This window comes from Chiloscyllium plagiosum, chromosome 2 (genome assembly GCF_004010195.1).
Source record: "Chiloscyllium plagiosum isolate BGI_BamShark_2017 chromosome 2, ASM401019v2, whole genome shotgun sequence".
Taxonomy (NCBI): domain Eukaryota; kingdom Metazoa; phylum Chordata; class Chondrichthyes; order Orectolobiformes; family Hemiscylliidae; genus Chiloscyllium; species Chiloscyllium plagiosum.
Genome location: NC_057711.1, coordinates 31,286,136 through 31,307,718, shown reverse-complemented (window position 1 = coordinate 31,307,718; position 21,583 = coordinate 31,286,136). Strand labels below are relative to the sequence as shown.

General features: G+C 41.7%; 1 protein-coding gene across 7 annotated transcripts in view; it reads right to left on the bottom strand.

Moving 5' to 3' along the window:
* LOC122558412 (LHFPL tetraspan subfamily member 2 protein-like) overlaps positions 1-19,158 on the bottom strand; it is a 174,588-nt gene extending 155,430 nt beyond the window's left edge. For 5 of the 7 annotated variants that reach the window (XM_043706980.1, XM_043707011.1, XM_043707004.1 and 2 more), the window contains exons 1-2: positions 19,004-19,158; positions 8,465-8,539 (exon numbers count right to left, since the gene is read on the bottom strand). The gene's annotated coding sequence lies outside the window, so the exon portion shown is untranslated. Of the gene's footprint in view, positions 1-8,464; positions 8,540-18,780; positions 18,799-19,003 lie in introns of those variants that run through there. The other 2 variants (XM_043706965.1, XM_043706989.1) reach the window with 2 other exon arrangements.
* Between the last annotated feature and the right edge of the window lie 2,425 nt (positions 19,159-21,583).

The window sequence follows — 21,583 nt, the reverse complement described above, 5'->3', positions numbered from 1 at the left end:
CCATGCCACCCCTATTCATATACCCATCCAGATGCCTTTTAAATGTTACAATTGTAACAGTCTTTACCACTTCTTCTGGCAGCTCATTCCATACATGCACCACCCTCTGTGTGAAAATGTTGCCCCTTAGGTCCCTTTTATATCTTTCCCCTCTCACCATAAACCTATGCCCTCTAGTTCTGGACTCCTCTACCGCAGGAAAAATACTTTGTCTTTTTATCCTATCCATGCCCCTCATGATTTTATAAGCCTCTATAAAATCACCTCTCAGCCTGCAAGGCTCCAGGGAAAACAGCCACAGGCTATCCAGCCTCTGTCTACAACCAAAATCCTCTAACCCTGGCAACATCCTTGTAAATCTTTTCTGAACCCTTTCAAGTTTCACAACATCTTTCCGATAGGAAGGAGACCAGAATTGCACCCAATATTCCAAAAGCAGCCTAACCAATGTCCTGTACAGCTGCAATATGACCTCCCAACTCCTGTACTCAATGCTCTAACCAATAAAGGAAAGCATAACAAACACCTTCTTCACTATCCTATCTACCTGTGACTCCAATTTCAAGGAAATATGAACCTGCACTCCAAGGTCTCTTTGCTCAGCAACACTCTCTAAGACCTTACCATTATGTGTCTAAGTCCAGCTAAGATTTGCTTTCCCAAAATGTAGCACCTCAGATTTATCTAAATTAAACTCCATCTGCCATTCCTTAACCCATTTGCCCATCTGATCAAGATCCTGTTGTACTCTGAGGAAACCTTATTTGCTGTCCACTACACCTCCAATTTTTGTGTCATCTGCAAACTTATTAATTGCACCTCTTATGCTCACATCCAAATCATTTATATAAATGACAAAAAGTAGAGGGCCCAGCACCGATCCTTGTGGCACTCCACTGATCACAGGCCTCCAGTCTGAAAAATAATGCTCCACCACCACCCTCTGTCTTCTACCTTTGAGCCAGTTCTGTATCCAAATAGCTAGCCCTTCCTGTGTTCCATGAGATTTAACCTTGCTAACCAGTCTCCCGTGAGGAACCTTGTCAAATGCTTTACTAAATTCCATCTAGATCACATCTACTGCTCTGCCCTCATCAATCCTCTTTGTTACTTCTTCAAAAGACTCAAAACAAGTTCGTGAGACATGATTCCCTATGCACAAAGCCATGCTGATTATCCCTAGTCAGTCTTGCCTTTCCAAATACATGTATATCCTGTCCCTCAGGATTCCCTCCAATAACCTGCCCACCACTGATGTCAGGGTCACTGGTCGACAGTTCCCTGACTTTTTCTTATCACCTTTCTTAAATAGTGGCACCACGTTAGCTAACCTCCAGTCTTCCAGCACCTCACTTGTGACTATCGATGATACAAATACTTCAGCAAGGGGCCCAGCAATCACTTCCCTAGCTTCCCACACAGTTCTAAGTTCTGTTCAGGTTTCGGGGATTTATCCACTTCTATGCATTTCACGACATCCAGCACCTCTTCCTCTGTAATATGGACATTTTTCAAGATGTCACCATCTATTTCCCCACATTCTATATCTTCCATGTCTTTTTCCACAGTAAACATTGATGCAAAATACTCATTTAGTATCTCCCCCATCTCCTGCGGCTCCACACATGGACTGCCTTGCTGATCTTTGAGAGGCTCGATTCTCTCCCTCATTACCCTTTTGTCCTTAATGTGTTGAGAAAATCCCTTTGAATTCTCCTTAACCCTATTTGCCAAAGCTCTCTCATCTCATGAAGTCCCACAACTTCCATGTCTGCCAGTCATATTTTGTTTAGTTCAGAGATGTTATTACAGCTCTGGAGTAGGTGGGACATGAACCTGAGCCTCCTGGAACAGAGGTAGGGACACTACACCACAAGAGCCGTCTTGACTGTCAAACATCTCATAACAAGGATGAAATAAAGTGCTTCTACAACAGGAATCCACAGCCAAATACTGTCTCAGGGAACTGGACAAAACCAAAGGAATCTGATGTGAACTTAGGCTGTCTCATTCCAGGCCCCAGCATGCAGGAACCCAGAATTCTCCACGGTTCAGTTGAATCTGGGATTCAGTTGTGTCAAAAAAGGTGGCCGCAACAACTGAAAGCTGGATGATCGACAATAAACAGTTAGGGAAAATGGGTAAATACTTAAATAGAAACTAAAACTAGGGAAAAGGAATTAATATTAACCAGGAGAGTACAGCAATATCCATTCCACAAATGTATGTGGATAATGTCTTGCTTAAGGGGCGTGAGTACATAACAGGTAGATAAAAAGACCAATAGCATTATAGATTTTGTAACGGGAATAACTGAACTAACAAACAAAGGTAAGCTTGTATAAAATTTTAGTTGCCCTCAAAGTATGGGTGCAGTTTTGTGCACCCTCGTAAAATGCTTTGGTATACAGCACAAGCTCACCAGAATTAAACAAGGGTCGAGAGTGCGGTGCTGGAAAAGCACAGCAGGTCAGGCAGCATCCGAGGAGCAGGAGAATCGACATTTCAGCCCTTCATCAGGAATGAGGCTTATGGCCCAAGAGGGCTGAGAGATAAATGGGAAGTGGGGGGCGGGGGGGGGGCTTCTCTCAGCCCACCGGCCCACAAGCCTCAATCCTGGTACCCGAAACGTTGATTCTCCTGCTCTTTGAATGCTGCCTGACCTGCTGTGCTCTTCCAGCACTACACTCTCAACTCTGATCTCTAGCATCTACAGTCCTCACTTTCGCCTAGAATTAAACAAGGATTGGGAAACTGTAATTATGAGGAGAGATTTGAGATAATTGTCTACATTCTAGACCATATAAATCAAAGGGAAGATATTTGAAAACGACAAATGGTTTTGATGTCGTAAATATGGACAGACCATTTCTTCTGATAGCTTGTTATTAACTTCCCAAACATTATTGAATTTAACACCTTTGCTAAGAATGTTTAGGATCAGTTTACTTATGGATTGATTCAGCAACATTCATGAAATGCTTTGTCATAGGCACAGGTCATGGCATTTTTTAAGGAAAAATTGGATGAACACTTGAAGCTGAGAAGACAGAACTATGAGAAAAATATGGAACAATGGAATTCATTTTGAATTCCTTGAACAACATCAAATATCGGGCTGAACAGCCTCCTGTAATGCTCTAAACCTCAATGGTTCTCATATCATATCAGTCAATAAAAATCTGTGTATACTAGTTGCTATATCCAATTCAACACAGAAATCAAAGGAGAGGCCCAATAGATATGATGCACTCCAGATGGTGGAATTAATGTTGTCCAATGAAAATACAGTATTAAAATTTCCTTTTCAAACTGACAATCAATTTTCTTCTACCTGGACTTCTAAATTCTAGCAGGAAAACAGATCCAGAGGTATCAGTTGTTGTTAAATATCTCCCTTAAATGACTGACGTTTATGCCTGAGCCTAGATCACAAACAGGGGCAGATAATTCATTAGAAGCATTACTGCAATCCTGCCATACCTCACATCCCAGGGATGACTGGGCAGCAATCAGTAGAACAATCTCCACCTCCACTACCTCCTCTTAGCCGAGCTGAGATCAGATACCTCAGCACAGGTCGAAGATCAAATCTGTGTTCTTCTGGTCTCTAAAGGAAGGCACTGCTTTATAAGTGAAAGATTCGAATAACATCTAATGTGATCCGCATGGCCAAAAACTGTGCTACACTGTGCATGAAAGAAACACACCAGGATGCCTTCAACTTCCCTATAATTTTTAGATTCCTGAACCTATACCCATACTTATTGGCTGAAGTGCTAATCTAGCAAATTTTATCAGGGCATATTACAGTGCAGACAGTTCTGTTGGTACTACAGTAATGGTGAAGCTGTGGGATAACCGTGTGTATCTATGCTGTGGGTCGGGTATGTGATGTGGTGGGAGCAGAATGTGTTCTCTGTGGTTAGGAGACCATGAGCATATAGATCAGGTATGTGTGTGTTGTGGAGTCAGTATGGCATGTGATGTGGTATGGGGAAATATTCATGGTGTTAGGGGCGTATATGTATTCACGGATAGGGTGCACATGTTGTGGTGTGGCAAGGGTGTGTGTCAGTGCAAGCCATGGTATAATTGTATGTTTGAAAAATTTCAAGAGCTGATATTTTAATAAGCTTCAAAGGTTTCATCAGAAAATAGGACAAAATTACAAATAATTTGGAATTTTTGATAGAGCCAATGTCTAATTTTAGCTTTCAAAAATTAGCTGTATGGAACAAGGAAGAGTACAGTTTGGCTTGTTTCACTATGTGTCCTATACTTAAACTTATAATTACTAGCCCTCTGTGTATTCATAGAATCTTACATTTTACAACACAGAAGGAAGCTATTCAGTTGATCACGCCTGAGTTGGTGCGCGCTCTTCAACTGGAACTATCATCTCTATAGTTGCTTCCCTTCTTATTCCCTGTATTCACTTACATTCCTCACTTGCAAATACCTACTCAGCTCCCTTTCAAAAAACATGATTAATCTCTATCTTTATATACACATGGAAAAGTATTCAATATTCCAATAACCTTTCATTGAAAAAACATGCCCATAAGTTCCCCTACGTTTTAAGCAATATCCTGAATCTATACCCACTTATTACTGCCTCAACAGTTGAGACAAACTTTTCATGATTTCCCCAAGCATCTTTATTTGAAATTTCAGATTTCCTTGAAGCTTCCTTTTCTTTTTACTTCCATGGGATGTGAGCAATGCTATCACGATCAGTGTTTGTTGCCCATCCTTAGTTGCCCTTAAACTGGGCAGCTTGTTCAGCCATTTCAGAGGGCAATCAGTCAATCACATTGTGGCAGGACTGGAGTCAATTAGAGACAATATTCCCAGCTCGCTGGAATTCTGCTGGCAATAGAGGGGCCTCCACTACATGCAGAGGCTGCCAGTTTAACAGAAGTAGTCGACCTGCAGCAGTCAGGAAGCTCAGCAGAGTCAGAAGCCGGTCCACAAAGAGGGCATCATAGGAGGGAAGGCAGGCTTTGGGGCCTTAATAAGCCATCCAAATGGGTTTCCCCTTCCAATCTGACAGACCTACCTGCTTAGCCCCGCTGAAACTTTATTTAAACATACTCTTCCAATGATGTCCTCTCAATCTCCAAACAGTGCCCCATGTACCCACCTCTTTTGGTGCACTGCCAAGGTTTCACAGCTGCCATAGACTGAGGGAGGAGGTTTACTCTCTTTAATCGGACAGTGAGCTTGGATGCAGCCAATTAGGAATCCACACCTGGCACAATAGCCTAGATGCCCCTCCTAGCTCACATTGGTGGGAAATCCAGGCTCGGGACCACCATTTGGTCCCAAAACCTGTAAGATACTCCTCTCATAGTACAGGTTGTCCTGCAACCTTATACCCAAAAATATAAAATAAATTACAATCCGTGTCTCCACTATTACTTACCCAAACTTCTTCACAATTCTGGGACATCTACCATGTTAGCCTGGTACCTTTCCTTTTCCTGGTTTTGTTAACTTTTATCATATTTTCTAGAACTGCTCTTTGCAATAGTTGCTCATCTTCAGGAGTTCCCTCAGTTTCACATTTGCTTTGTATCAAAATTGATTAAAAAAACAAAGAGTACCTCAACCATCACTTCAATCTCAAAAACAGGGCAGCCCCTTTACCTCAAAGTGAGGATAGCAAAGAAGGTGTTTGGTATGCCTTCCTTTATTGGTCAGGGTATTGAGTACAGAAGTTGGGAGGTCGTGTTGTGGCTGTAGAGGACATTGGTTAGGCCACTGTCGGAATATTGCACGCAATTCTGGTCTCCTTCCTATCGGAAAGATGTTGTGAAACGCGAAAGGGTTCAGAAAAGATTTACAAGGATTTTGCCAGGGTTGGAAGATTTGAGCTACAGGGAGAGGCTCAATAGGCTGGGGCTGTTTTCCCTGGAGCATTGCAGGCTGAGGGGTGACCTTTTGAGGTTTATAAAATCATGAGGGGCTGTCTGTTGATTGTTGTGCGGTGCCCATTCATCCGTTGTCGTAGCCTTTGCTCAGTTTCCCCATGCCTCTGGGCATCCTTGCCTGTAATGTATAAGATAGACAACGTTGGCTGAGTCACGTGAGTACTTGCCGTGTACAAGGTGGGAGGTGTCCCCACGCGTAATGGTGGTATCTGTGTCCACACTCTGACACGTCTTGCAGCGCCTACCGTGACAGAGTTGTACGGAGTTGTCCTGAGAGCCGGGCAGCTTGCTACGAACAATGATCTGTTGGAGGTTTGGCGGTTGTTTAAAGGCAAGTAGTGGAGGTGTGGGGAAGGTCTTGGTGAGGTGTTCATCCTCATTGATAATGTGTTGCAGGTCACGAAGAACACTGCCTAGTTTTTCAGCTCCTGGGAAATACTGAACAACGAAGAGTACCCTCTCAGTTGCAGCACATGTCTGTCTCTTGAGGAGGTCATTACGGTTCCTTGCTGCGGTATGTCGGAACTGGCGGTCGATGAGTTGGGCATTGTACCCGTTCTTGTGAGGGCATCCCTGAGCACTTCCAGGTGTCTGTCATGTTCCTCCTCATCTGAGCAGATCTGGTATATGCGTAGGGCTTGACCATAGGGAATGGCTGTTTTAATATGTTTTGAGTGGAAGCTGGAGAAGTGTAGCATTGCGAGGTTGTCTGTGGGTTTGCACCGCACATCAACCAACAGACAGGAGGGTTCCCTCCCAGTTGGGGAACACTTCAGTGGTCCAGGATATTCAGCCTCGGACCTTCGGGTGACCATCCTCCAAGGTGGACTTCGGGACAGGCAGCAGAGGAAAGTGGCCGAGCAGAGGCTGATAGCTAAGTTCAGTACCCATAGGGAGGGCCTCAACCGGGACCTTGGGTTCATGTTACATTGCAAGTGATCACCATTGCACTACACACACACACAGATATTCCTACACACACACACTCTCTCACACACACACTCCTATACACACATACACACGGACACATACACACAGACACCCACACACACCCTTACAGACTCCCACACTCACACATGCACCCCCTCACAGACTTAAGACACTCTGCACTCACTACACACATACACTTTCTCACACTCACAACCCCCAACCCAGACAGGCAGACACACAAAGACAGGGGTGAATTTGTACTTGCAGGGTTACATTGCACTTTGTTCCAAAACTGCATTCATTCATGTAAAACTCCGTTATCTCACTTTTTAGATTAGACTCAATCTAAACATCATGGCATAGACAGAGAACACAGGGGGCCAACACCTTCAACATATTGTCTAGCTATCACCATTGTTAACAGCTAACCCGAGAATGCAACTTTTTAAAGAAAGGTTTTGTGATTTACACATAAAAGAAGTGAAACTATCACGGTATTATAACAGATGAAAGGCTTAACAGAATCAATTTTTCAATGTATAATTTCAGTTACATCACACTGTAAATTTTTGCTATAAACTGTGTGTTAGGATTGAGCTCTCCACTATCACCTGATGAAGGAGCGTCGCTCCGAAAGCCAGTGTGCTTCCAATTAACCTGTTGGACTATAACCTGGTATTGTGTGATTTTTAACTTTGTAAAATTAAGGAGGAACACTGCCTAATGAGTCAACCCAGGCAAAGCCAAGAGTGAGTCTTCAACTGCAAAGATTTGCCTCTATAGAACTTGATTTCATTTATTTATTGTCATGTGTATTCTGTTACAAATTCCAGTGAAACGTGAATTCAGCTTCGTTTTCATCTAGAAACCCAAAGGCTTCAATAGAGTCATAGTTATACAGCATAAAAACAGGCCCTTCGCCCCATCATGTTGATGCCAACCATCAAACTCCAAACTGTATTAATCCTATTTTAGGTTAGGTTGGTCCTACGGTGTGAAAACGGGCCCTTCAGCCCAACCAGTCCACATCAACACTCTGAAGAGCAACGCAGACCCTTTTCCCCCTGACTAACGCACCTAACACTGTGGGAAATTTAGCATGGCCAATTCACCTGACCTGCACATCTTTGGACTGTGTGAGGAAACCAGAGCAAACCCATGCAGACACGGGGAGAATGTGCAAACTCCACACAGACAGTCACGCGAAGCAGGAATCGAACCTGGGTCCCTGGTGCTGTGAGACAGCAGTGCTAACCATTGAGCCACCATGCCTGTGGTTGCACTTGTACTTGACCCATAGCCTATTATGCCTGTCATTTTAAGTGCTCATCCAAATGTTTCTGAGATGCTCATCCAGATGCTTCATCCAAACAATCAGCAATATGAACTCATACAGGTGTGCAGTACATGCATCCTAAAGGATTACATTTCAATGCATTATCCCTGTGTTATGTTATTCTGTTAATACCCTAAACGCGTGCTTCATTGTTAGAATCCTGTGTATGTCTATGCGCATTACAGAGGGAGTGCTTTCATTGCTTTTACATTTCAAGGTGTTGCGTGACAAATGTTAGACTTTTCTTCTGAGTTAAACTCACCTGAAAGCCTGTTTCATGTCCACCAGTAGAAGTCACATCACTCAAAGTTTAAAGTATTCTTTCTGAAACACAGAACTTGAACACAGAACAAACAGAGAAGTTTCATTACGACCTAAAAAATAATTCTGCTGGATATACTCTCATCTTAGTTATTTATTTCAATAAATAATGACAATGGAATAATTATATGTACTTCATGTCATTCATACCTCAGGGATCATATATGCACATATGTACATTTATGCTTCTTTGTACCTCAGTTGTTCAAATTTAATACCCTTAAGAGAATGTGCAGGGAGGAAAATCTACCAATTAAGAATTTGAAACTGATCCAAATGAAAACCTGGCCAAAAAATATAAAAGTCTCCAGACCCTATTTCTTTTCCCCCCAGTGATTGATAGAGCAAGCAATTTCAATAATATTGGCACAACTAGAAAGATATTTCACAAAAAAATATATATTTCATCAGAATATTTTGTATTTTACAAGGATTAAGTTTGTCTATATAATAGCCAATAATGTCAAAAATGGTATGCAGGAACTTATCTTTCTTTTCAAATTAAGTACCAAGTAAAGGTACAGTCACCATCAACCTATCAGCCCAGAGGGGTGCTCTCTCATTAGAGAAAGATGACTGCCGGTATGTTAGTGCTTTAACCTGAGGGTCACCATGTCTCAGGTGAAGGGAGAAGTCAATAAGGAGAGTCTTTCATGGTAGCCTCAGCAAGTGCAGGAGCTGAACTCTCACTGTTTGGTGTTACTCAGCATTACAAACAAGCTGTCCAGCCAACCAAGCTAACCAGCCCCTATCTCTGAGTACAAACTATTAGGTCACTGATTATTGTCCCATGAGCAGCCACTATCATTATCACAATCATGTTCTATACTAAGGAACTTCAACCTTTTTTTTGAAGCTAAGTTGAATTATATCCATTTTAGCAGTTGTCCTGTTTCTAAGATCACAACAAAAATTATGTGGATCACTTTACACCCACCAGACATGGGGTGAAAATGCAAACTCCACACAGACAGCCACCCAAGGCTGGAATCAAACCCAGGTCTCTGGCACTGTGAGACAGCATTGCTAACCACTGAGCCACTGTGCCACCTTTAGTTAATATTTTAACTGATTAAATAACTAACAATATGATTCGCAGTAGCTCTGGAGTACACACAGAGCAGAAATATTTGGTCCATTTGAAAGCTTCACATCTGTTTCTCCTTAGCCAGATCACTGATTCATGGTGTTTAGGTGGCCAATGTACCAACAGAACATAAAAACAGTTCTACAAAATTGCACAAAAACATTTACATGTTTTATCTAAATTCAGCCTCAATGTTATGTTTGATGTGACTTTGAAGGGCAACAGCTCAGTCAAAAGCGTTGGAGAGCTTCCCATTCCATCTGTAAACTCCCATAATGCACTTGCACCATTATCCTCACAGCTGGTGTAAAGAACAAAGTTTAAAAGCAAGTCGTGGTGTACATTTATTGCACATTATTCTTATTACATGTAAACATGGGTTCTAATTTGAACAGAACCATGTATAGTTTAAAGGTTGATTTGCCTTTCCATATTGTGTAGATTAAAAAGAGGAGATATGGATTTAGTTTCAGCTTGGGTTCTTTAGGGTACCAGCTCATCTAGAAATTTGTTTACATGCATTTAAATTGGGCTTTTAAGAAGAACCTTTGGGTGAAAAACTAAAATGCTTTAGAAAGCAAGGGTAGAGGAGAGAAAAGAAATTGGATACAACCCAGCCATAAAATGCCCTATGACATAGTGAGACAGAGACAGATATAAGTTTTCTCTCAAAACAAAACAGTGATCAATGATTATGCCAGTTTTTTTTCCCCAGAGAGAACCTGGTTATTCAGAAAGAAAAATGCCTATAACATTAACAGTGCAACTTACAGCCAGCAAAACAATTAGCAGAAAAAGTGAAGTCTGAAGTGGCTTAGACACTAGCACAAGAAAAGTTCCAAAGATAGGAAGCTTTAGGATGTCAGAATAGGACGTCCTACAAGGCTATTAAATACATGTGTTTAAAAACACATGTTAAGGAATATGTGAGCTGTGTTAGAAGTTTGTTTGATCTGTGGTAAAGATAGAAAACTGGATATCAATGAGACGAGACATTCAGTTAATAAGATCATTAACAATAGTTCCCCTTCATAGGCAACTCATCGCTACCAAATGAGAATCACATCTTGATGCCTGGAACTTGGTTAAAAGATGCAGCAAATTGATTTCTACCAGACTTTTTGTGTGATTCTCCCAGATTTCTTACCATAGTCCAATTTGTTTAGGTCCCTATAAGACTGCCCTCTACATTCCTTATCCTTTAGACATTTCTTTTTTGATTCTATCCATGTATCGTATTTGTTTGGGGGTTGGGCATTAAAAGGGAAGCACTAATTGATTGTAGATATACAGTAGACGGCAACAAATCAATAGGGAGCAGGATTGATGGACCAGTTGCTCTGGTCCTGTTTGTCTTTTTCAAATGTTATGGTTCAAGTTGCTTGATGCGTACAAGTGTGAGAAGTCCCAGATTCAGTCCCATTTTGTGTTGCTGGAACTGCTAAATCACACCTCAGATCATTGTGTGATTTCTATGATGAGCTTCTTATTTAGGGCAATTTTCAAACTAAAAGAGGCTCACAAGAGAAGTCATGTATCCCAGTGCCCTAAATGAAATGGTTACTTTCAGTTTGTTGTCCTCCCAGTTCTTATTAAGCATAAGTATATTAATTGTTGTCTACAATTCTGCACCAATTTCAGTCTGGAAGGCAAAATCAATATTTCCCTTTGTAGTCCCTCAGGGGAAGATATTAGACTTGCACACAATGGATCAAAGATTGACTGACAGGTTGTATCCACTGTTGTCAAGTCCCAAAAGAAAGATGATATTTGTCAGGTTTTATGATGGTGTATCCTAAGGTCAGCAGCCATGGCTCTTTGAGCAGAGAGGGTGATAGTTGTCCTGAATAAGGTGGGAGGGGCTTTCAAGCCAGTGTCCTGCTCCTTTTCCTTTCTCAGTTGTCACTTCTCAGCAGTTCAGTTTATGCGGTCAGTTGTGACTGGTTTGATGTGGCGCCACTTTATGTACTGTTTGTGAAAACTTCCTCCAACCGTCAAGGTAATTTTGTTCCCTTTTCAAAAAGATCTTCAAATTGTCCTTAAAACAGATATTCCATCCGTCATGAGTCCACCAAGTTTTGAAAAGAAAATCAGCTTCAGAAACAGATTACTTGGCAAACGATGCAGTATGATCACAGTTGAAATGCTGAAAGAGTTGGATTTGAAGAAAGTGTTGGAGTTTGTTTGTCTGTCCTCCCTTTGACTGAGTATCCTGTGGAAATACTACCAGAGAAATTTTCTGGTGTCCAGACTCAAGTCTCACTGCCAAAGTAAAAGGCTGGTAATCACAACAGTGCTCTAGAGTCTGACAAGCAAGGCCGTGTGATTGTGCTAACTCTCTTCAATATTGATCTCGGCCTAGTTAGAGAATTCATTTCTGACCAACTTTTACAAAGAGTCATGACTGTGTTCTAAACCAACACAAACTTCTCAACCTCAAGTCTGACAGCCAAGATTAAGGTGACACTTAAGGTAACTTCCACTATGGATTCACGCTGTATGGATCACAACGCAACATTTAGAGCTCCCCCAAATGCTACAATTCTGCATACAAATGGGTTTTTCTGTGGTTCAACATGGACATGAGCAAGATCTCCCGCTAGCTCTTGCCCAGATCACCCCCCCAAGCTCTTGATTTTGCTGTGTCATGATCAAGCAAGGAGGGCTGGATAGATTCCTTTCCTTGTCCCACTTCTTTACTGTCATAACAAAGTTTGCATTTAAAAAGTGAGCTGATGTTACTAGTTTAAAAATATATTCGACGGTGTATGAGACTGATAACTCAATGTCAGAAAAAATTCCTTAAGTAGCGAATAAACGAAAGATCATTTAACAAATTGCTTAAAATGTATAAATACATGCAAGTATTCATTCTGAAAAAGCATAAAATCTGCAAAGCGTTTTCTTAAAAGTTCTCTGGCCATTGGGGGAAAAAAGACTTATTCAAAGAGTGTGCCAAATGAAAGTCAAGATGGCTGAGTGGTTAGTATTGCTACCTCACACCGCCAGGAACACAGGTTTGATTCCAGCCTCAGATGATTGTCTGTGTGGAGCTTGCACATTCTCCCTGTGTCTCTGTGGGTTTCTGCCAGGTGCTATAGTTTCCTTCCACAGTCTAAACCTCTGCAGGTTAGGTGGATTGGCTATGCTAAATTGTCTGTAGTGTCCATGGATGTCTAGGTGGATTAGAAATGAGAATGGGCTTAGTGTAGGGGGGCTCGGTTTGGGTGGGTCTGGCATTGGAGGGTTAGTGCAGAATTGATGGGCCAAATGCACTCTTTCTGCACTGTCATGATCCTATGAAATGCTGATCTGCAGTCAGTCACCTTTCACACAAAGTCTCTTCCTGGATCAGTTATGCCTCGTTGAGTTCTCTTTTTCTGGGTACAGTGGTGTGGATTTGGACTTCTCATTTAAGAAAATCCAATTTGCAATGAAGAGGTCTTCCAATGGGTTTGCAACTCCTAAACCTTGACGAGAATGGTTTCAGAAAAAGAGAGAGCTCAAAGGCTGTTTTCCCTGTACAAGTTCTTTCCGAGTGTGTTCAAAACCATTATGCTTTACATCCATAAAATGGGTCATGCGACCACTCTTGGAAATTGCCACAGATTCAGTGACTTCAGTCAAGCAGCTTGTTTTCTTTGAACTTTTTCTTATTCATTCCTGTGAACTGAGTGACACTGGAGAGGTCACCATGTTTTGCCCATCACTAGTTAGCCTTGAGAAGATGGTGATGAGCTGCCTTCTTGAACCACTGCATTCCATTTGTTGTAGGCAGAACACTTCTGCTAGTAGGTGATAATAGAAAGAATGGTGATGTATTTCCAGGATGGTGGTGCTACCATGTATCTGCTGCCCTTGACCTCTTAAATATCAGTGATCCCAGGTTTTGAAGGTGCTGTCTAGGAACAGTTCTGCAGTTGTAGGTGGTATTTTCTTTGGAAAGTGTCTTTTTCAAAAAATTGAAGATATACTTTTATACATTCAGAGATGGGATCAATTAATACATCAGATAACATATCTTCATGACAATGGAGCGACTGGGAAATCACTGAATACTTTAACATCTCAGCCGTTACCTTTATTAAGAGGTCGTCATCAAGGGAGTGATCCAGTACTGAATCAACTGGGCCACTGCAGCCTTCTAATAACCATACAACTAGATCTTTAACAACAACAGAAATCTCCAGAGAAGGAGATTTTCTGTAGAGGGAGTCTTGATATGATGTAGATTACACAATAATAGGTGGAGTGCAGTGTAGATGGAAGTTTCAAATTACAAAAACATATTGATAGATTAAATGAATGAGCAAAAGTATAATGAATGGATTTCAATGTCAGGTAAGTGTGAGGTCATTCTATTTTGGAGCTGAAAAGGACAGGACAGAGTACTTTCAAAATGGGGAAAAGCTACAAACAGCGGCAATCCAAGGAAACTAGAGGGTTCAGTATATTTAAAGCATGATCAATACAGCAAATAATTAATAACGTTATTGTAATTCTGTCTTTATACCTGGAACACAAATAGGGTTAGAGATTACTTTTCAGTTATACAACGCTATAGGTAAATCAATCTACTGTGAGCAGTTCCAGGCACCACACCATCTTGGAGTTTAGATTATTAGAATCATATCTGGATACTAATGGCTAAGTTATACATACAGATCTAATAATCCAAGATTCCCTGAAATTTTGAAGACTCTTCTAAACTCCAGCAGATACAAGTCTAACCTTTCCTGATAAGACAACCTGCCCATTCCAGATATTAGTCTGGCAAAATCTTCTCTGAATTGCTTCCAACATTTTTACATTCTTCCTTAAGAAAGGAGGCAAATACTACACTCAGCACTTTAGAAGTCATCTCACCAACGTTGTGTACAATTGAGGCATAACCTCTATATTTTTGTATTCAATCCCTCTCGAGTAACATCCTCTCAGCATCTGCTTTATCAAGCCTCTCTTGGAATCATAGATCTTTCAATAAGATCACCAAGCATCCCTCAAAGTACTGTTGGGCAAAGGTCTGACGTGCTCAGCTTTTCCTCAGAAGACAACCTCTTTATCCCAAAAGTATGCCAAGTGAAACTTCTCCAATCTATTTTCAATGCAATTACACCTTTCCTGAAGGAAAAAAGTCCAAAGTGTACACTGGATGCAGTCACACTAAGGCCCCGGAAGCTGTAGCAAACACTCTCCTACTTTTCTTCTCCATCCTGCTTGTAATAAATACCAATGTTCCATTTGCCATCCTAATCATTAAACCTCCAGGTTTGTTTGTTTTCCAATTTCATGTAACACATTAAACTCCATCAGTTCAGCAGTCTCTCTCTCTATTTTAAAATGCATTGTGTGGTTCTATTCTTCACACCTAAAGCTCCCATTTTCCTACATTATACTCCATCTTCTCAATTTCTGACCATTCTCTGAACAGATTCTCTTCACAACTCGCCTTTCCACCTATCTTTGTGTTGTCAACATTATAGTAACCACATACCCAGCTTCCTCATCCAAGTTATCAATATAGACTATACATATTTGAGGGGGCACTTGCTCAGATCCCTATTGCACGCCATTAGTTTCAGTTTGCAAAAAGAAATTCATGTATTCTGACTTTCTACTTCCTGTTAGGTGGCCAATCCTCAGTAAGTAAATTACCTCCACAGTAAGTAAATTACCTCCAACACCACGAGTTCTTTTGTTGTTCTAAGTGGCACATTATCAAATTGCCACCAACTCCATGCAATAACTGACCTGGAGCCAGCACACTGATAGGAAATGCATAGATTAGAAAATATTCCGTTATACAGTAGTGACAATCTGGGCTTTATGCTTCCGATTTTCAGAATGCTGCCCTTGATTGGCATTCACACATGCACAAGTAAAGGCCATTGGGGAAAAAATGAGCCTCGGTTGATTTTACCAATTTTTTCCACACAGAGCCAACTGAGCCATTTTGATTTCATAAAATTAAAGTTAACACGTGTTAAGAGATAACAGACTGCATTTGAAATGAAGCTCAATATATTCAGTTAAGAATAATGAGGAGAAAGAAAGGCTTTCATTTGTATGGCAGCTTTCACAGTCACAGGATGTCTCCAAGCAGTTTACAGTCAATGAAGTACTTTTTGACTATAGTGACTTGTTATCCAGGAAATAAGCCAGTCAATTTGCCACAGCAAACTCCTGCACATAGCAAACTTTTCCACATAGCAACCTGATAACAACCAGATTATGTATGCTTGTATTATTGACTGAAGGATAAATATGTGCCAGGACACCAGTGATACTATGCTCTACTTCAAACTACTGCTATAAGACCTTTTACACCCACTGGAACAGTTGGTGCCTTGGTTTAGCATCTAACCTGAAAGAGCACCTCCCACAGTACATCACTAGACGGTCAGTGTTGATTTTAGTGCTCAAACCTTCGATGGGCTTGGGTCCAGAATACATTATTCAGAGGCAACAGTGTTTCCAACTGAACTACAACTGACTCTACAAATATAACTTCTCACATACTCAGTTCCCAGTAGATTCAAATTGCCTACTCACATTAATGTTTCTTCCTAACTGCTATATAATCCCTATGACCATCACCAGTACTCCATGTTTTATTCAACTCTTATGTTGATGGGTTGAGAGCCTTTCAATAAATATCTTAATTTGCATCAGTGTAGTAATGAATTGCAAACACTGATTCACTGGGGTTTTATACTGCTAAATATGTCTATTCATTCTCAGCTTCACCTCATGCCAGTCAATGCAACCCCACTTATATATATGCCTTTGCTATTGCAGATGGAAGGAGCAGCATGGTGGACCAGCAGCAACTGAACCATTCCTTCCTTCAGTTATCAGACAAAGGCCAGAATAATTACTTCTTCCCACAGCTGTGAAACAGCAATTGAATAGCATGTGTCAATAGCCAGCTGGCTCACGATAGGCACAAACATGGTAAGGCCATTGCTAGTCAGCTATAAATTATCTAATGTTACTCCATCCCTTTTGATTTTACCCTCACTTTCATCCCCTCGATTCTCCTGAAGAGCATGCTACATGAAGTACAGATTTAGAGATGGCAAGGTTTTTTCTGTAACGCCTAAACATTATTTGTATAACTTACTGCCTCTTCTACCACACACGCTGAGTCCAAACTATTTGCACTCAAAGCAGAACATTTATATGTTTTAAAATGACAATTTTTTGAACTAGTAAGGTACTTGCAAATTTGTGGCATGTGAACTACGTACATCTCATCAGACACTCTGGCTCTGGAACAAAAATCAGAATCTTCCTTACTGATTACAGATACTGACTAATACCAACTGTGCATTCTCACATTATTGCCAGACATTTTTTTTCTCATTCAAATATCCATACATTCATATTTCCGATAAGAATCACTCCTTATATTTCACATCTAATCCTACTTTTGTCATGTTGCCTCAGTTGAGGCCAACTAACTGAGTATAGATATGAATGAAACCTCAGCTTTCCCAGGATGCACCACTCCAAATGCTGTTATCCAATGGGCAAACTTCTCATTTTTAAATAAAATTTTTCTCTTGATGTTTGCATTGGCTTCTTTTAGAATTGGCTCAGCATGGCTTTAAAGTATATCAATGCAGCATTAAAGCTGTTTGGAAAAAGTCGAACAGCATCTTAGTGGAGGATTAGTTTAAATTTCACTTTCCCTTCCAAAAAGTGATTTCAATCCTCTTGCATTTCTGCCCCATTGCCTGTCAAGTCTGTACAAAATGTAATGGACTTATTGCACAATTTTAAGTGTCTGAACTTGACCTCATATCAAGCAGATTTGGGCAAAAATGCAATGTCTTTGAAGTGATCATTCGTGAGTCGGAAAAATTGGACAAATTGGAAAATGGACAGACATTTCCCTCCACAATCAGATATCATTAGTAATCACTTGAAGATTTGAGAATAAATTTCGCTGTGTATCCCACTCTGGAATGGATTTTAATGGTTCACTAAAGTTCCTTAGGGAAGGAAACTTTCCATCTTGACCTGATCTATTCTACATGCCTCTCCAGACCCACTGCAATGTAGTTGACTCTGAATTGCTCTCTGAAATGGTGTAGCAAAGTGCTTGCTTCAAATGCAACTAGGAATAGACAACAAATGCTGACCAGCCAGTGGCACATCTGTCTCATGAATGAGAAAAAGTTTCACCTCCCTGTGTTAATGTATTTCTGTTCTGGAAATAACAGAAAAATGCTGGAAAAACTCAGCATGTCTGGCAGTATCTGCGGACTGCGGAGAAAAAAAAGAGTTAATGTTTCGAGTCCAGTGACCCTTCTTCCACAGTTGACCCGTGATGACTTCCATGCCTGAGGGTTAATGGGCACAGTAATTGCTAGTGGGTCAAGAATTAACTTGCAGTTTGTTACCAGCGAGATGCAGAACGTTGATCATCCGCTTCTCTATCTCTCTTAAGAAGTTCCTGCAGTGCTTCCCCCCCCCCCTTTTGATCTTCTTCCTAGACTGTTTTTAAATCAAATTAACTCTTTCACAGTAACGTTCAAACCCCGCAATGATATGTGCCATTAGACAACACAACGCTGCTTATCCCAATACAATGCCGTTTCTGCAAGTCTCCTCTCCCAAACATTAAAACCGGGCTCCTAACTCGGCAGATGTCAAAAACACCTCCCCCGTCCCCACACACCCCATTGCTTCTCTGTTTTAATTACCCCAAGCCAATGAAAATAAAGGAACAGATTGCAGCAGATCCTTCTCTCCCACCCCCCCCCCCCCCCCTCGGAATGTTGTCCCAATGCAAGATGGCATTGGTGTGGAGGGGTCCAGGTGGAAAGGTTATCCCTCCCTCACTATTCCCAAGTGAAAGTCAGGGAAATATACTTGCAATTCGGTGCTGGGACCGAGCCGCTTTCCCTGCACTGTCCTGCCTGGTGCTCTCGGTTTCCTTCTCCTCCTCCTGGAACAGGGGAGCAGTCAGGGTCAACTCAGTTAAGAGCGGCCGAGCCACTCACACTCTGGACAACCACAAGAGAAAAGCGGCTCTAATCTCCTCCCCCTCTCATTCCTTCCTTACTGTTTCCCTTGCTCCAATCGGTTCCTGGTCGTTAAAGTATGTGACTCCCCAGGAAGCGTTGACTATAAACAGTTCCCACCCGCGGTTTTTCTCCTACCAGGTTGTTACTGGTGGTTTTCCTCAAGTCCCACGCATATCAGCAGTTTCCCAGCTGCTCTCAAGAGTTTGCAATATCCACACCTCACCAGGCTGCTGACACGTTCCCAATCCCGTCTCCCTCACTTTCCCACACACTCATCTCACTGTCGCTGGGATCAAGCTTCCTGCCTCAGCTTTGCCTTTGTATTCTGCTCAAGTACAGAGCCCACTCACAAACTCACCCACTGTAACTGCACAGAGGGCGGCTCGGTTACTGCAGGTCGATGCCGTCTCCTGCTGCAGCTCCTTCTTCTCAAGAATCGGAGTGCTTGAATGAGCAGCCCTCCCCTCTTCCCACCGTCTCCTTTCTTTTCTCTCAAACACATGCACGACTGGAGAGGAATCTCATGATGTCAGAGCTCCACCTCCTGGGACATAGGGGTGTATACCCAGCCACACTGACTAACCGCCCACTCACTGGTACTCTCATGATTCCCACAGCCCTGTCCTGTGGGCTATCTAATGTGAGGGAGGATCTGTCAAGCTCTGCCTTCAAGAATTAACACCTGCTCAGAATCAGTCACAAGCATATTGCTGATGTTTCTACTGTTTTATATATGTATGCACGTATACAGTGCTTCAATTGCACTGATCTTTCCTCTGAGTACAAAATATTGAAGGTAAAACGCTCTGTTCTTCCAACAGATTAATGCCTGGTCTCAATTTATTGTACTGTATGAATTTGCAGAACGTTATCTGGATGCAACATATAGACATTCTACTAGCTGGTCATGCTTTTTCACTTTATTTAGAAAAGCGAGCTTTCAACCAGCTGAAAACTTCCTGCAAACCATGACATACTTGCTTCTGTGTGGTGAAACATGGTGCGTTTGGATTTAGGGGAACAGTAAAGAGTGAGAGATTGGGGTGTTGAAGAGGAATTGCCTCATGGCTTTCTGTCAAGTGGATGTCTCCAGGAAAATGATGGCTTCTGCTGACCCTTGGATAGCTGACCCTTTTCAAATTTGTCCCCCAGCCATATCCTTTAGTCACCTCCGTGGGGCTGGGAAAATCCAGCACAAATAAGGGTTTGGAGGGATATGGGCCGGGTGCTGGCAGTTGGGACTAGATTGGGTTGGGATATTTGGTCAGCATGGACAGGTTGGACCGAAGGGTCTGTTTCCATGCTGTACATCTCTATGACTCTATGAATAGATTTGGACTTTAAACTTAGCAGCAGTACCCTCCAAATCCTCTGACTTTAATGGATTCTGAGGGTTGCAAACTGAGAGGGATTGGCAATTAGCAAATTCAATTTCCCATGCAGTACTCATGGGATTCCACATGGTCCCAGCTTGCAACTCCATGCTGGTCTAACATTTGTCCATTGAAATATGTGGTGCAATATTGCCAGAAAGATTTAATTTCAGGGATGGACCCAATGGAACATAGCATAGACATCTCAGAGGAAACAAATCTTAAAGTACAGGATAGCATCTGAACACAGATTTCTAAACACAATTGAGCATATAACTAATGATGTTTCAGCTCACCAAAGAATAAAAGAAGCAACAGATACTTTTACAAAGTATTGAAATCATTTCAAAACTACTTCAACCTCAGAACCAATAAAATTATTGAAATAGCAGAATTTAATAGGGGAGTTCAGCATCCAGAGGAATCCACAAATGATTTTCTTAATGATCTCAGCAAATTAGTAGAGAAATGTGACTCTGGTCTTCAAGTCAGAATTTATAAGTCACAGAATATTAAGGAATTGCTGGTGAGTCTTTAGAACAAAGAACGTAGGACATAGAAAAGTACAGCACAGAACAGGCCCTTCAGCCCACAATGTTGTGCCGAGGACTATTCCTAATCTAAAATAAAATAACCTAACCTATGCACCCCTCAATTCACTGCTGTCCATGTATGTGTCCAGCAGTCACCCTGATGACTCTGCTTCCATTCATGGAATACATTCCATGCATTCACAACTCTCTGTGTAAAGAACCTACCTCTGACGTGTCCTCTATACTTTCCTCCTAATATCTTAAAACTATGACCCCTCATGCCAGTCAATCCTGCTCTGGGGAAAAGTCTCTGGTTATTGAATCTATCCATGCCTCTCATTACCTTGTATAACTCAATCAGGTCACCTCTCTTCCTCCTTCTCTCCAGAGAGAAAAGTCCAAGCTTAGTCAATCTCTCTTCATAAGGCAAACCCTTCCAGTTCAGACAGAATCCTACTAAACCTTCTTTGCACCCTCTCCAAAGCCTCTATATCTTTCCTACAGTAGGGCGACCAGAACTGGACACAATATTCCAAGTATGGTCTCACCAGGGACTTGTAGAGCTGTAGCAAAACCTCGCGGCTCTTAAACTCGATCCCCCTGTTAATGAAAGCCAAAACACCATATGCTTTCTTAACAACCTATTCACTTGGGTGGCAACTTTGAGGGATCTAGGTACTTGAACACCAAGATCCGTCTGTTTCTCCACACTGCTAAGAATCCTGTCTTTAATCCTATATTCAGCATTCAAGTTCAACCTTCCAAAATGCATCATTTCGCATTTATCCAGGTGGAACTCCATCTGCCATTTCTCAGCCCAGCTCTGCATTCTGTTTATGTTGCGCCCAAGCCAGCAATAGCCCTCGATACTATCAACAGCACCTCCAACCTTTGTGTCATCTGCAAATTTACTAACCTACCCCTCAACCTCCTCATCCAAGTCATTTATAACAACTAAAAAGAGCAGACGCCCAAGAACAGAGCCCTGTGGGACACCACTCACCACTGACCTCCAGGCAGAATACTTTCCAT